The 17,686-nt window shown below is 35.0% G+C and overlaps 1 protein-coding gene and 1 pseudogene across 7 annotated transcripts in view; both read right to left on the reverse strand.

Moving 5' to 3' along the window:
- TBC1D5 (TBC1 domain family member 5) overlaps positions 1-17,686 on the reverse strand; it is a 560,004-nt gene that overhangs the window by 274,672 nt on the left and 267,646 nt on the right. The window lies entirely within an intron of this gene.
- Positions 1-17,686, reverse strand: part of LOC125087712 (protein-L-histidine N-pros-methyltransferase-like) — a 54,136-nt pseudogene that overhangs the window by 1,804 nt on the left and 34,646 nt on the right.

Raw genomic sequence — 17,686 nt, forward strand, 5'->3', positions numbered from 1 at the left:
TAAATTAAGAACAGGCAGATGCATAGGGCAAAGTTTACAACTAAAACATTAAAAAGACTACCTAATACCTGGGAGCAAGAGTTGGTGAGAGTTTCCTTGGGAAATTAAGACTTTCAAAAGGAACCATGTATATCGGAAAATGTACATGCCCAGTGCAAGCAGAAGATCAAAACATTCCACCTGAAGCTGATCACTAAGATGAATGCAAGCGTGGCTAAATGATGAAGGACTGCTGCGGCACAGAACCAATCTGTAAACAGAAGAAGTTTTAGTTTTTTTTGTTTGGTTCTTGTTCTTTTTTTTAGCTCCTGACTTTCAAAGAAATACCTGTTAAAACCCTAGCTGAACATAACCTAAGAAATAAAGAATTTGGTATCTTCATATGCCAAAGAATAAATCTTGGCAGAAATTAAAAAAAAAAGACTGGGAAATAAGGGGCTAAAATGTTTAAGAATACAGAAAATTAGCAAATATTAGAGGCGACTAAATTTCAAGAGTTACCAAATTATAATATTCAAATTATCAGTTGTCAACAATAAAAAAGAAAATCACAAAGCACATAATAAAAAACAGGAAGCAAGGCTCATTAAAAAATAAATAAATTGATAAAAACTACCCTTGAGAAATCTAGAAATTGAGTTTATCTACAAAGATTTTGACATAACTATCTTAAGGAAGCTTTAAAAGCAAGAAGAAAACATGGAAAAAGAAAGGAAATTTTATAAATAAATGGATAAACAAAATGAGATTATCAATAAAGAGGTGAAAATTATAAAAGGAACAATTTGGGGGACTGAAAAATACAATACCTGAAATGAAAAATTCACTAAAGTGGTTCAACAACAGGTGTGAGCTGGCAGAAGAAAGAAAGAGCAAATAAAGATAGGACAATTAAAATTATGGAGTCCAAGAAGCAAAAGGAAAAACAATGAAGAAAAGTGATCAAAACCTAAAGGACCTGTGACAAAAATCAAGCAAATAAACATGCATTGTGAGAGCCTGAGAAGTGAAAGAGAAAGAGGCAGAAAGTGTATTTGAAGAAATAATGGTCAAAAACTTCCCAAATTTGATGAAAGACAAAAATCTACAAACCAATAAGCTCAAAGAACTCTTGATATAATTAACACATAAACTCACATAAAGATACACAATAAGCAAACTGTTGAACGGCAAGGAAAAAATCTTCAAAGAAGCAACAGAAAATATGGCTCATCACAGATTTCTCACTATGATTAATAGATGATGTCTTATCACAAAACATACAGGCCAAATGACACTGGGATGATATATATTTAAAATACTTAAAGAAAAAGATGGTCAACCAAATATTTTGTATCTGGCCAAACAGATAGTGGGGTGTCTGGGTGGCTCAATGGGTTAAGCGTCCAACACTTGATCTCAGATCAGATGTCAATCTCAGGGTCATGAGTTTGGGCCCTGTGTTGGACTCCATGCTGAGCATGGAAAAATAAAAAATAAAAAATAAAAATAAATAAAAATAAAAAAGAAAGAAAGAAAGAAGAAGGGAGGAGGAGGAGGAGGAGAGTTAAGACATTCTCAGAAACAAAAGCAGAGAGTCTGATACTACTACACTTACTGTAAAAGAAAAGCTAATGGCAATCCTTCAGATTGAAAGGACATCAGACAATAACAAAGCTGTGGGAAGAAAACGATCTCTGATAAACATAAATACATTAATATATACAAAGCCAGTATTACTGTATTTAAGGTTTGTACTGCCAAACTTTATTTCCTACAAGATCTGAAACACAAATGCATAAAAAATAATTATAAATCTATGCTACAGAGCAACAATGTATAAAAATGTAACTTGTAACACAATATAAAAAGAGATGAAGAACACTTTCAGGGAAGATGTTGGAGTAGGAGGACCTCAAGCTCACTTGTCACAAGGATACAACTACACAGCAGTCACATCAGTGTAATCAACCCAGAAAATGAACAGAAGACGGGTAAAACAAACTCCACAACTAGTTGTAGAGAACAGGCCACATCAAAGAGAGCAGAAAGGGCAGAGACATTGTGAGGAGCTAAACCCCAAATCTCTGGCCACCAAAGGTCGGGAGCCATGGACACAATAAGCGGGGAGAAACAGAATACCATACTGGAGAGCCTGCAAGAGAAAGACAAATCCTCTAACATTTGCTTTGAAAACCAGAGGGGCCAAATTTCATTACTTCTTATAACCAGCAGGATATAAAGCATTAAACTTTAAAAATCAGCAGGCTCAGTTCTAGGAGAGCCAGGAGGGGGACAGGAAACTGAGTCCTTGTCCTTAAAGAGAGAGCACAAGAAACAGTCAGCAAAAATACAGCATAGAATGAGCATTTTGAAAAATACCTATAGCATATCGGAGGGAAAGTTATTCAGAGTTCACTGAGGGACTTCTTCAGGAGCAAAGAAACAGGCAAGTACCATTTCTCTCCTTCACTAACCAGGATAAACATAGGGCCACCTGCAGAAACCAGTGCAGTGCCTGCCATTCATTACCTAGCTGCATACACCATGCTCTGCCCCCTCCAGCTGAGCCTGCCTCAGTCCTGGTGCTTCAGGTCCTCTCCTCCAAAAGACCTGCAAAAATCTTGCCAACACTGCCATCTGCCAACTGCACACTTTGCAGGACCTTCGTCCTTGAGGCAGTGACGGTCACCTCCCATGGAGGACCCAACATCCTTTTAAAACTGTACCACTCTCTACCTGCACTCTGAATAGTGTTCTGGCCATCCCCAGTCTCCACAGTGGCTATGTCCCTTGTGGAAGAAGAGGACCAGCACCATCTTGTTAAAAGTGTGTGCCCCACTCATGACTTTCAAGAGCAAGAGATATAGCTGACTTTTCTAACACAGAGAGAAAATGAAGAGAAAGAGGAATATGTCCCAAATGAAGACCATGACAAATATCACAGCAAGAGACCTATATGAAACAGAGATAATTAATATGCCAGATAAAGAATTTAAAATAATGATCATAAATATTCTCACTGGACATAAGAAAATAATGGAAGACGTCAGTGAGACCCTTAACAGAGAGATGAAAATGAATCAATCAGAGATGAAGAATTCAATATCTGAAATTAAAAATATACTAGATGAAATAAACGGTAAACTGGAGGAAGCAGAAGAATGGACCAGTGACCTGGAGGACAGAGTAATGAGAAGCAATCAAGATGAACAGGAGAGAGAAAAATCACTTCAAAAATGAAACTAGAATTAGAGAATTCAATGACACTATCAAGCATACTAACATCCACATTATAGGGATCCCAGAAGGAGAAGAGAGAAAAGGGAGCAGAAAATAGATTTGAAGAAATAATAGCTGAAAACTTCCTGAATCTGGGGAAGGAAACAAATTCAGATTCAGGATGCACAGAGATCCCCCAACAAAATCAATCAAAAGAACTTCAAACCAAGACACATTCTAATTAAACTGGCAAAAAGGAGTGATAAAGTAAGAATTTTAAAATTAGCAAGAGAAAATAAAAAGTTACATAAAAGGAAAACCTCATTAAGGATAAAAGTGAATTTTTCAACAGAAACTTTGTAGGCCAGAAGAGCACGGCATGATATATTTAAAGGGCTAAAAGGAAAAATCTGCAGCCAAGAGTATTCTACCCAGCAAGGGCAATATTCAAAAGAGAAGGAAACAGAGAATTCCTCAGACAAACAAAAGCCATAGACGTTCATGACCACTAAATCAGCCCTATAAGAAATGTTAATGGGAACTCTAGAGTAGAAAGGAAAGACCATAAGTAAGAGTAAGAAAAGTAGAAAGTACAAAAATGGTAAAAATAAATATAGCTGTAAAAATCAGTCAAAGGGGGCGCCTGGGTGGCTCAGTGGGTTAAGCCGCTGCCTTCGGCTCAGGTCATGATCTCAGGGTCCTGGGATCGAGGCCCGCATCAGGCTCTCTGCTCAGCAGGGAGCCTGCTTCCCTCTCTCTCTCTCTGCCTGCCTCTCTGTCTACTTGTGATCTCTCTCTGTCAAATAAATAAATAAAATCTTTAAAAAAAAAAATCAGTCAAGGGATTAACAAAATAAAAGGATGCAAAGTATGAGATTATATACCTAAAACACGGAGGGAAAGTTGTAAAGAACAGGTTGAAACTTAAGCAACCTTCAACCCAATATAGACTGCTATATGCAGAAAATGTTACATACAGACATAATGGCACATACAAATAAAAAATCAGCAAAATATATGCAAAAAATAAAGAGAAAGGAATCCAAGTATCTCACTAAAGAAAGCCAATTTATGATGACAGAAGAGAGAAAGAAAGGAACAGAGAACACACACATACACACACACACACACACACACACACACAAACACACATACACACAAAGGATGTGAAAAGAAGGCTGGGTAGAAATAGTTATATAGGACAAAACTAACTTTGAAACACAGACTAACAAGCGATAATGAAGGACATCATATAATCAGTAAGAGGATAATCCAACAAGAAGACATAACAACTGTAAATATACAATTTATACACTCAATATGGAAGCTCCCAAATGCATCTGTTAGTAAAAAAATATAAAAGAACTCACCTAAAAATTTTTTTAAAAATTAAAAAAAAAGAACTAATCTGTAATAATACAATAATAGGGGATTTTACCACCTCAATTACATCAACGGACAGATCATCCAAACAGAAAATCAACAAGGAAGCAGTGGCTTTGAATGACAAACTGGACCAGACGGATTTAATATATATATTCAGAAAAAACAGCAGAATATATATTTTCTTCACATACATATGGAACATTCTTCAGAACAGATCACATATTAGGTCAGAAAACAAGTCTCAACAATTTCAAAAAGACTTAAGTTATACATCTTAACTAGATGAAAATACAAAACAATAATAACAACACAAAGAACTATAGGCACCTCTAATGAACATAGATGCAAAAATCCTCAACAAAATATTAGCAAACTGAATCTAACAACACATTAAAAAAAAGCATCTGCCACAATAAAGTTGGATTTATTCCTGGAATGAAAAGGTATATCAATATTTGCCAATCAATACATCACATCAATAAGAGAAAGGATAAAAACTATATGACCATTTCAATAGTTGGAGAAAAAGCATTTGACAAAGTACAACATTCATTCATGATAAAGACCCTCAATGAAGTAGGTTTAGAGGAAACATATCTCAATATAATAAAAGCCATATACACTCACGAGCATCAGACTTAATGGTTAAAAACTGAAAGCTTGGGGTGCCTGGGTGGCTCAGTGGGTTAAGCCTCTGCCTTCGGCTCAGGTCATGATCTCAGGGTCCTGGGATCGAGCCCCGCATCGAGCTCTCTGCCCAGCAGGGAGCCTGCTTCCCCCATCTCTCTCTGCCTACCAGACATATATACCACACTGTTCCTGACAAGGACACACAATCTTCTCAAGTGCACCTGGAACATGCACCAGGACAGAACATACGTTCGGTCAGAAAACAAGTCTCAATACAGAAAAAGACTAAAATCATACATATCTTCTTTGAATATAAAGAAATGAAGCTAGAAGTCAACTGCAGAAGGAAAACTGGAAATTTTTTAAGTATAAATGCAAATATGTTTGTCTATAGATGGGGAAAAGACAAACAGATAAATATGTGGGTGGAGTCTATATCAACATGGTAGTTTTAACTTTTAAGGGAAAAAAATATGCTACTGATCATCTCTGGTTAAATTTTGAAGTAACTACCAGAACAAAACACTTGCTGAACTGGTAAAATTAAATTGCCACATTCAGTTTAATGAAATTTTAAAGTACAGGCTTCATAACATTAGGACTAAAAGTCTCAAGCAAGACAAACCTAAGTATATGCTCCATCATTTACTTGCTCTGTTAGTTACCATTCAGTATCTCCGTTATGTCATTTGGAATGGGGAAGGTAAAGTTTCCACCACAGAAAGGTGGAAGGGTTACAAGGATTAAATAAGAAAACTTAAGTGAAGTGCTTAGTGTAGGCATGTAGCATAATGTAATTCCTCAATAAATGTTAGCTATGATTTTTCTGAACGTATTAATCAATCCATTTAACATACTGGATACAGTGAAGGAATAAAATTAAAAGGCTATTCTATCTAAAGGAAATAAATTTATTTATAATTTAAATAACTGAAAATTGTAACTCTTCTAGTCGTTAAAAAGCATTTCTCATAAATTTGACAATTAGCAAAAAACTATTTAATGGGTTATATAACTCTGTGCAAGTTCTGCGGTATTCTTTTAATATCTTTCCTGATGATCATCATACCAAATATTGAATATGATGATATAGAGTAGAAAAAAAAATCACAAAATTAAATGAAATTACAGCCTTGAAATGTAAAGCCAAATAATGCATGAACTTAATATATGTTTCCTGAGACTGATAAAATTATACACAGATAAAGAACTAAAACTAGTCAATCTAGTAATAAATTAAAACTATCTCATGTAGGACAGTTTACAATATTACCCATACACCAGAATAAAACAAGCTTTAAGAAGAATTATTAATGATTCTGCAACTGAATGAAAAAAAAAAAGGTCTAATTTCAAAGATAGTCACAACCGTAACTATCTAACAGTTAACCTGTAATAATACACAAATGCAAATACTTCTATTTATTGTAATTGTTATTTCTGGGCATACTGTTATTTCCCCAGGCATTCCATAGATTTAAATTTGCTTGATGATGGGGGATGGGTGGGGAAAGCAGACCAGGAATTAGCCAGGAAAACAGAATTCCAATGCAAACTTAATCTCTCTGGAGCTAGAATACATATCTATAGGGAAAAAAAGGGGGGGGGGTAGGACCTGTTCAGTCTAAACTCATGAACATGATGATCATCCAAATCACCTTGTGACAAGTAAAAAGAGAGTGTGACGCATGTGTGTGGTGTGTTTGAGAGACAGCAAAGGTGAGATTGAGATAACAATGGTGGATTTATGATTCCCTACTTATAAGTGGTTTTCTAATTATTTTGGTGATACATGAGTCTTTTTTTTTAGCCCAAAATAATAAGCTTCTACTGTGCTAAAAGTGAGTCTCCTATTGTAGAAGGCAATTTAATTTGCCCCAAAAAGGGAGGTATTGAGTATCTTATGTGGTATCATTTACTGTGGACTATCATAAGCACAAGCTTCAATCTCATTTTCCAGCAGTAGTAATGGGCTGACTGAGCTACGTCAACACTGTACATTATCTTGGTGTGATCAGTAGCATGTAGTGATTACTGGTGAAAGGGTGCAGACTGGAGGTGGCAAGCCTGTGTTTGGCCTGTATGGATGGTCCTCCTGCATACAGACCACTTGGGCTTCAAAAGCACCTTTGTACAAGGGTTACACAATGCCAATGCTATAATTTAGAAGTACAAAGCACATTTATACTAAGTAGATGAACAACAAATTTGAGAAGAGTTTCTTCACAAGTAAATGTATTTAAAAAGTACATTTGAAAATATTTCTTTAAAGAATATTAAGGTCAAGGATTATTATTACGTAATTTGCCTTCTGCTACATTTTTTTAACAAAAATTCTAATAATGAATTGGTTTAGACCCTGATCAACTGAAATTTTTAGTTTAGCTACTAATTTCAACAAATGTTTTAACAAAATGTCCCACCAAAAAACCAAACCAAAACAAAACACAATAGCTTCTCAAAGAAAATCTAATTGAGGGGCGCCTGGGTGGCTCAGTCGGTTAAAGCCTCTGCCTTCGGCTCAGGTCATGATCTCAGGGTCCTGGGATCGAGCCCCACATAGGGCTCTCTGCTCAGCAGGGAGCCTGCTTCCTCCTCTCTCCCTCTGCCTGCCTCTCTGCCTACTTATGATCTCTGTCTGTCAAATAAATAAATAAAATCTTAAAAAAAAAGAAAATCTAATTGATACTTAGGTAATTCTAACCCTGATGTTAAATTATGTTAAGTGCCTAAGTGAATATAACAAAAGTAATATACAAATTATTTGCTAAATAAAATGGAGTATATCTAGCATTGAAGTCCTATTTCATTTTCTATAAATCTTTCAAATAATAACTATAAAATATTTATATTAATTATTCTCTTTCTTCAATGTATAAAATAAGGAAATGCCTTTCTATACAGAACAGATTCCTTTGGGCACTTCCCATTTTCACTCTTGATTATAATCAATGCTAGATACTTTAAGATTGGTTTAACATCTAGGGAGTGGAAGACACGTCATAAAATGTAAAGATATCCATTAACCACAAATGACTAACTTAGCTAATATAAAATACATTTTTTTTGTACGAAAAATTGAAGTGAGAACTATTTGAAGGCCATAAATTACCATCCATGAGCTAGAGTAAATAATCCTGTTTATGTCTTAGATGACAACGAACTGAGCAAGTTCATATATCAAAGATCTACTTAAAAAGTATAATGGGCATATTAACTATAAATCTCAAAGTTCTGATAAAGAACCAAGGGTAAATATTCTAAAACATATATTTACTCTTACAAATGATATACTAAAATAAATCACATTAAAATACTGTAATCTCAGGAGACGTGGGTGGCTCAGTCAATTAAGCATCTGCCTTCAGTTCAGGTCATGATCTCAGGGTCCTGGGATGGAGCCCTTCCCCATGCTCCCTGCTCAGCAGGGAGGCTGGAGTCTGGTTCTCCCTCTCCCTCTGCCTGCCACTCCCCCTCTCCTGCTCTCTCTCTGTCAAATAAATAAATATTTTTTTTTCAAAAGCATTAAAAAATACAGTAATCTAAAATCCTCAAGCACAAATCAAAAATTTTTTTTTAATATTCACCATTTACTTTAAAGATTCAAAACAGAGCGCCTGGGTGACTCAGTGGGTTAAAGCCTCTGCCTTAGGCTCAGGTCATGATCCTGGGGTCCTGGGATTGAGCCCCACATCAGGCTCTCTGCCTAGCAGGGAGCCTGCTTCCCCTCCTCTCTCTCTGCCTGCCTCTCTGCCTACTTGTGATCTCTGTCAAATAAATAAATAAAATCTTTAAAAAAATAAAAAATAAAGATTCAAAACATTAACTGACCCATAAAAATGTTTTATTTTATAAGTTATATTTGTTATGACATTAAAGAATTATACTAAAATCTGGTTTGTAAAGAGAAATTATAAATCCATAAGCTGATCTCTATTTATAATTTTATGATAAAGTATCATTATTTATTAATGGAGAGGATTTATTAAACCTGATAATAACAAGAAATATGTAAAAGAAAAAATGTCTTCTCTTTAAAATTTGCTAGGAAATGTGCAATATACGAAATTCAACTATCCTTTTAGAGAACAAAAAATATCATTCAAAGTAGTTATTTATTGAGCATTTTATCCAAACATATTTAGCTATCTAGACAAATTGATTAATTAATAAATGCACTTACTGATTCAAACTTCTGTTCATGCATCTGGATCATGTGATAGTTTTTCTACTTATTTATTCTTTCAACAATTCTGTGTTGAGTCTTCCTATATTTTAGCACTAGTGATCAATAGTAAGCAAAAGTTCAAAACCCATCCCTGACTTCCTTAATGTTTGTTCCAATTTCAGCAGAGGAGAGAGAAAGTCAAAGCAATGTACAATGACAACTTAGAAAAACATTATAAAGTTACGTATTCTACTCTATAATAACATAGGAGAGAGGAGAAGCCACTGACCAAAAAGAGGATGAAAAGTACTCTGCTAGAGATCAGCACATGCCAGGATTCTGTGAAGCTCATGTCAAGGATTTGGGTCAAGATGAAATAGGAAAGGCAGTGAAAGAAATGTAAGGAGAAGCAGAACATGACCAAGTTTGAAGCTTTAAAAAGATCACTTGAACTTCAGGGTGAAGGAATTTGAGAGTGGGTATAGGGGAGGAGAGTGAATAGAAGAATACTGAATAAAAGTCCTTGTACTGTAAGGCAAAAAATGATAATAAAATAGCTATATTGGTTATATCATACTCATATCATCTTAGAAATGGCAACTTTCCATTTTTAAAGCTTGTTAAGATTATTTACTGAGAACCTACTATGTGCCAGACAGTTTTTAAGACATGGAAGTACTATAGTGAACAAAACAGAATTTAGTGTGAGGATGGAGGGAAGCAGGAGAAAACACAAGAAAATTAATTCTTAACAGATTAAGTTCAGATAATTACAAGAGCTATAAAAAAAATGCAGCAGAAAATAAAAAAAAAAGTACAGCAGAATAATTTGATATTCAGTGACTGGGGGAGGATGCTCTCTGCAGGGAGAGGTAATACCTGATTTGAAATTCTAGTAACAAGAAAAAAAAATTAGTTATTTAAATATCAATGCCAAAGGATAGAAGATGCAAAGGCCCTAGGGCAGAGGTTGGCTTTTAAAAAAGAAAAAAAAAAAAGTCAAGATGGCTCAAAGGCTAGAATAGAGTTGGATGAGATGCGGTCTCTGGGAAAAGGAGCAGCCATTAAACTTGGGATTATATAGAGAGGAAGTCTAGATTTCACAAGTACAATGAGAAGCTACCATAAGTTTTAAAATGATGAAAAATATCTATTTCATGTTTGAAAGAGGATTCTAGCTGTGAACACCAGATTGAAAGTAGGGGGGCAAGATGGAAACTAAGAGATCAGTTAGGATCTGTACCATAGGATAACCTGATAAAATGGGCAAAAACAACTGCATACTTAATTCTAAGATAGTTTAAATGAGGATCTGAAAATTGAAATCTTCTGAAATGATCTGAAATTATTCCAATGGTGGAAAAGTAAGTAACTGTGCTAGTATTTTATTTCTGTAAATAATGAGGATTATCTTAATTTGATTATTAATAATTTTATTCTTACAAACTGGTTTTTATATAGATCAGAAACTTGGTTTCTAAATAAGACAGACATCTGGTCACACACACACACACACACACACACACACACACATAAAATATAAACAGAAGAAACAGTAAAATAGCACATTATAGATTATTAGCAAGATTTCTAGTCCCATCCAACATGAAGGACCAGTGAAAGACTCTCTCTCCCACTGATTTCAACTAAAAACTCTGGGCAAAGTACTAAAAGCCGACTTCTTGAGGACCCTGAAATATAACCAATAGCACGCATTCTGGACAAGGACTCAAAGATACAGTGGTGGAGAATGCTCGGGGTTTCTTTTCTCCTTCATCTCCCAGCTTGGAACTCAGGTCAGGCTGAACCTAAGAACTAAATAAATAGCAGGCACCGACAGCAAAAATTCCAATCCTGATTTACTGGCACTAGGAAAAGAATCCTCTTTTCTTTTCCCATTTTTTTCAATTCCAACCTTGCAACCAAGGCCAGGCCTAATTGTAGAACTACACTGCCATAGTTGGTGGGCAGTAGCAGTGGTGGGGGCATGTAAAACCCTGAGGAATAAAGCTATCTTTTCAGACAGAATACTAGGAAAGGAAGTCCCTAATGTGTGAACAATGAGGAACCCCCATTATGTTTTTTTCTTTTCTCCTTTTCTCTTCATTTTGTCACTGAAGTGGGTCCCTTTGTGTGAAACTATATGATAGCATGAGAAGCAAAAATTGACAGAACAAGCCAATGTGGGGAGAGGGGAGTGGTGATCCTGAAGAAGAATACACTAGATCAGGGGATTCTCTACTTCTATATGAACCGACACAAATCCTAGGTTCACCCCTAAGCTGTATATGCTCAAAACATACCCAAAGCAGCACAGCGAAAGCTCTGAAAATTAACCTATGGCATGAACTACCATCAAAGTCACAGACTAAACCCTAAGGGTTGCACGCAAGTTGGACTAAAAAAAAATAGAAAAGAATTTGAGCACTGAACTGACACTGAAACCACCATCACCACCCATAAAAGGTAAGTATGAACCTAATTGTGTTGGCTGCCTGGGGAAGGGGAAGAAAAATGGGGAAAAAAAGGAGAAAGGAAGAAAAAGAAAATGTTTCTCTGGAGGATTTAACAGGATCTAGAGTTTTGAAACCAAATATTCAAAATGTTCATAATACAATCTAAAATTACTAGATATATCAAAAACAAGGAAAAACTCACCAACTTTCAAGGTACATACAGTCAACCCTCAGATGACCCAGACGTTGGAATCCACAAAGATTCATATCCTACTAAACAACTTTCTGACATGAAGCACAGTCTTCAAAGACAGATATTCACAGTTAAAAAAAAAAATCATGAAGCAAAAAACCATTAAAAAGAATCAAATTAAAATTTTAAAACTATAAAGTACAAAGTATCTGAAATTTTTTTAAAAAGCAGTAGGTGAGCTCAAAATTAACATGGAATTGACAGAGGAACAACTCAATGAACTAGAAAAGAGATCAAAAGAAGTTAGCCAATCTGAAGAATAGAGTAAGATTAAAATATTAAAATGGACAGAACCTCAAAGAACCATGGGAAAATATAAAGCTTCTAGTAAATCTTCAAAATTCAAAGCTTTTTTAAAAACATTATCAGTATCATATTACCTAAATTATCAATTTATATAATCTTATTATATATATATTATATTTTACATATACATATAGATTATATAATCAATTTATATATCTCTATTATATAATCTAATTATCTTTGTAGTCATATTATTCAAATATGGTCTCAGCATAAAGAATAAAGATCTAAATGAAAAATGAGATTACAACACAATGTGGAAATTAATCTCACCCACTCTAGCTTTTACTTTTCTTTCATTTTTAGATTTATTTTTCCACTAAAAAATATGTATACATTAAAAACTTGTACATGTGAAAGAAATTATGAAGATAAAAATTAGCAAAAAACTAAGTTTCGAAAAAGAAGGAAAGGAAAGGTAGGAAAAAACACCTATACTATAATTACATGGCAGGAAATATTTTCTTTTCCTATAAAATTGAAGTTACACCCTATAAACAATTTTGTGTTCTATTATCTCATGTATTGCAAGTGTGAGTACTTCTGCTCTCATGTTACTTTAAAAACTTATTTACAATAAAATTTTTAATAGCTGCATAATACAGTAATCAATTAATGTTCTGTAATTTAACCATTCTTTTATCAGTGGATATTTCTGTATTTAAAACTGTAAGCTGTTCTTAATAACACCATGATAAATATCTTTGTGCATAAATCTTTCCCTGGATACGCCTTAAGACACATAACTAAATTCACTGGTGAAAAAGTACTAGCAAAATTCCAAAATTAATGTAAACTGATAAAAATCACAAAATTTATACATGATTATTGTGGGAAACTTTAAAATGCAGATTCCTACAAGGAACAAAAAAGCCACCCACAGTTCTACCATTAACATTTTGACAGATTTCCTCAAATTTTTAATGGCATATACTATACATTCTAGAATTTGAATACAATATATGGTTTAATACTATTATAAAACAACCTTCATGGGCTATACAGAATCTTAAACAATAGTTGATATTCACAGTGTATTTATAAACCACCAAATACATTGATAAATATATTCCTACTACTGCTTAGCCTAGAGCATACATATAGAACTGTCCGTGTGAGCAGTAACTTGATGAAAGTCAATGCCTGAAAGAAGAACATCTCCATGTTGTGAATTAGATACTCTCCATTCAAATATTACCGAATACTGACTACGGCCCCAAATCTTGTTTTCTCCTTTTTTTGGGCCAGTGGCAATCCAGCTACAGACTATATTACACAGCTACATTATGCCTAGATGTAGCCCTGCAGACTAGGTGATTAAAAAAAAAAAATTCTGATACCCTGTACTAATTCCTTCTTTCCCACAGACTAAAACAATGGTAACAATGGCTAAATCAGGACTAAACAGCAGCCAAGAACAAAAAGACAGAAAATAGTGATGATGTGGAGAAACTGAAGCCCTCATACGTTGCTCTGGGAATTTACAAAATAGCGCAGCCACTTTGGAAAAAGAGTATGCCAGTTTCCTCAATAGTTAACCATAAATTTACCATATGACCCAGCAATTTTACTCTAAGAATCTATCCAAGAAAAATGAATAGAATACATGTGTATACACAAAGATCTGTGTTCAAATGTTTATAACAATACTGTTTATAACAGCCACAAACTGGAAATCATACAAATATCCATTAGCCACTGAATAAGCAGAAACGGTATATCCATACAGAACACTATTCAGCAACAAAGAAGGAACCCAGTACTAATACATGCTACAACATGACTGAATCTCAAAAACATTAGCTAAGTGAAATAAGCCAGACATAATGAGATGTAATGTCTCTTTCTATCCCTTATAATACCCCTTGTTCTGAAGTCTGCTTACACTGATATTAATAGTTACTCTAGCCTTCTTGTTAAGTGTTTGCATGATGTATCTTTCTCTATATTCGTTTACTTTTGATCTAAGTAATTTGTGTTAGTTTTCTATTGTTGCTATGACAAATAATCACAAGCTTCGAAGCTTAACACAAATACATTATCTTACATTTCTGTAGGTTAGAATTCTAACACAGGTCTCATTGGGCTAAAATTAAAGTGTAAGCAGGACTGTGTACCTTACTGATGGCCCTAGGGAAAATCTGTTTCCTTGCTCCTTCAGTTCTTGAAATTAGCTCCTACAGAACTGAGGTCCGCAACTCCTTAAGAACTGTAAGGAGAGAGCTGTCCCCGGCTTCCAGAGGCCACCTGAATTCCTTGCCTTCCTCCATCTTCAAAGCCACAGCAATGAACCAAATCTGTTTCACACAGATTGAGCCTGGCATTGGGCTCTCTGCTGAGCAGGAAGCGTGCTTCTCCATCTACCTCTCCCACTGCTTGTGTTCCCTCTCACCATGTCTCTGTCAAATAGATAAATAAAATCTTTAAAAAAAAAATATGCAAAGTCCTGTCTGCTATATAAGGTAACATACTCACAGGTTCTGGAAATCAGAGTGTAGAAATATTTGGGGGTGAGGGAGACATTAATCAGACTACCACATCTTTTTACTTAAAATGAGTAACTTATAGACAGCATATAACTGCTTCTTGCTTTTTAAAATCTTTCTGACAATCTCTGCCTTTTAACGGGTGTCCTTGGACTATTGCTATTAATGTGCTACCGAATGGATGAATTAAAATATAGGATCCAGCTACCTGTTTTCCATCTGTTCCATCTATTCTTGTTCCATCTGTTCTTTATTTTTCCCCCACTTTATGCCATCTTTAGAGTTGAAGATATTTTATGATTCTATTTGATCTCCTCTATTTAATTATTATTTATGCCTTCTATTCTATTTTTATTTAATGAATACTCTAGAGTAGGGTTTGACAAACCATGGCCTATGGGCCAGTCAACTGCTTCTGTATATTAAGTTTTATTAAAACTCATTCATTTGTTTATGTACTAACATGCCCATTTGTTTATATACTAAGGCTACTTTCAAGCCACAATGGAAGGATTGAGTAGTTACAACTGAGATCATAGAGCAAGTATTAAATATAAATTATATTCTCCTTTAAGTAAATGTTTCCTGATCCCTGCTTTAGGCTTACAATATAGTATTTAATTAATCAGAGTTTACCTCCAAGCAATATTATACATTCATGTGTAGTGTCAGGACCTTACAACAGTATAGTTTCAATTCTTCCCTCTAATCCTTTGTGCTGCTGTTGCTAAGTATTTTACCTTTACATATTCTATTAGCACTACATGTTGTTACTATTTTTGCTTAGACAGTCATATTGTAGAGCAATTAAAAATGAGGAAGAATTAATTTTACTTTCATTTATCCTATTTCCTTCTTTTCTTTGTATAGATCCAAGTGCCTTTGTCCTATTATGTACCTTCCACCTGAGAATGCTCCTTTAACATTTCTTATAGTGTTGCCTGCTAATAACAATCCCCATGGTTTTGCTTATCTAAAAAAAAACTTATTACTTCATTTTTTGAAAGATATTTTCCTTAAGACATCTGAAAGATATTTACCAGTTCCCCACCCCACTTCAGCACATTAAAGTTGTCATTCCGTGGTTTTCCAGCTATCATGATATCTGGGGAAATCTGCTCTAATTCTTACCTAATTCTGTAATTTCTGAATTAGTTTTCTATTGTTGCTATAACACTTTTTATTCTGGTTACCTTTAAGAACTTTTGTTTGTTTTTATCTATTTGAATATGACGAAATTTTAAAATTATTTTTCATTTTTGTGTTCTGTATTCTGCTCTGTGTTGTCTGAGCTTCTTAGATCTGTAATTTAGTATCCATCATTAATTTGGGGAAATTACTGGCCATTATTTCTTCAAATATTTCTTCTCTACCTCTCTTCTGTCATAAGCATTCTCCATCTTTGTAACTGCGTTTTAAATTTCTAGAATTTCCATTCAATTTGTTGATATAATTTCCATATCTATCTCTGCTGAAATTAATCACCTGATTAATTTCATGCTATCCAGATTTTCTACTAGAGCCTGAAACATGTAATTCCTAGTTATTTAAAATAACCTGTGAAACAGTTCCAACATGTGTCACTGCTATGTCTACTTTTGATGACTGCTTGGTCTCTTTTGAGTGCATTTCTTGCCTTTTCATATGCCTCGTAACTTTTTTATTTTTTTTTAAGTTTTTTTTTTTTTTAATCTATTTGATGGATAGAGATCACAAGTAGGCAGAAGTAGGCAGAGAGGCAGGCAGAGAGAGAGGAGGAAGCAGGCTCCCTGCCGAGCAGGGACTCGTTCCCAGGACCCTGGGATCATGACCCGGGCTGAAGGCAAAGGTTTAACCCACTGAGCCACCCAGGCGCCCCGTAACTTTTTATTAAAGATCTTACGTACTACTGTCATCGTGTGTATGACAGTAAGACTAAGGTAATTTTGATGCTTGGACATGAACACACACTTCCACTAAAACTTTTAGCAAAGGGGTTTAAATTAACCTAACTAGGAGTTAAACTAGGCTTGAAATCCGTCATTGCTATGGCTACACTCAGTGCACCAAAGGCTTCAAATGTCTATAGTGCCAAAGAATATTTTTTCATTCTCCTAACTGTTCCACAGTCAGTTCTAAGGCTTTGTGCTCAGAAGATCTGTCTCTTGCTAATTACTTATATTTGACACTTGTTATCCTGGCAACAGGGAGTGAAAAATAGAGAAGAGTCTTCTTTGATCTTCTGGTTAAGACTTAGTCTTAGGTAAGCACTGTATCCCTAGATATCATGTATATTCCTTTTTATTGATCCTTCATCTCCTGAAGTATAGTTCTGGTTCCTATAGATATTCCTGCCCTTCCCCTAAGGTTTGCGGGTTTTCCCTCCTGTTCCAATTCCCCAGCTACTAAGAGATTCCACCAGTGTCCAAGGGCAACAATACTGGTTGCACCTCTCCCAACAGACTATGGCTTTGTTCTATAAGAGAAAAGAGGAAGAAGAGTCCAGGTGGAGTTTATTGTTCTTCTGGCTGTGGCTGCTATAGTTATCCTCCAGTTCTTCACCAAAGAGGGGGTTTTCTTTTATTGGCTGGTAAGTTTCATGAAGAAAAATCTATACAAGGGTGTGGGGTCCTCCTATTTTTATGGTTACTATGGGTTTCACCTTTCCTTGCCAGGACACACTTGGCCTCCACCAATTCAAAAATCATTTTAGTTGAATTTTTTCTGTACGTGTCTGATTGTGTCTTGCCCAGGTAAATCAGTACTTGCACTCTGCCTCTCTCTCTAAAAAGACTCTGTTTCTCCCTAGATTCCGGGCCTA

Source organism: Lutra lutra, chromosome 1 (genome assembly GCF_902655055.1).
Source record: "Lutra lutra chromosome 1, mLutLut1.2, whole genome shotgun sequence".
NCBI classification, from domain to species: domain Eukaryota; kingdom Metazoa; phylum Chordata; class Mammalia; order Carnivora; family Mustelidae; genus Lutra; species Lutra lutra.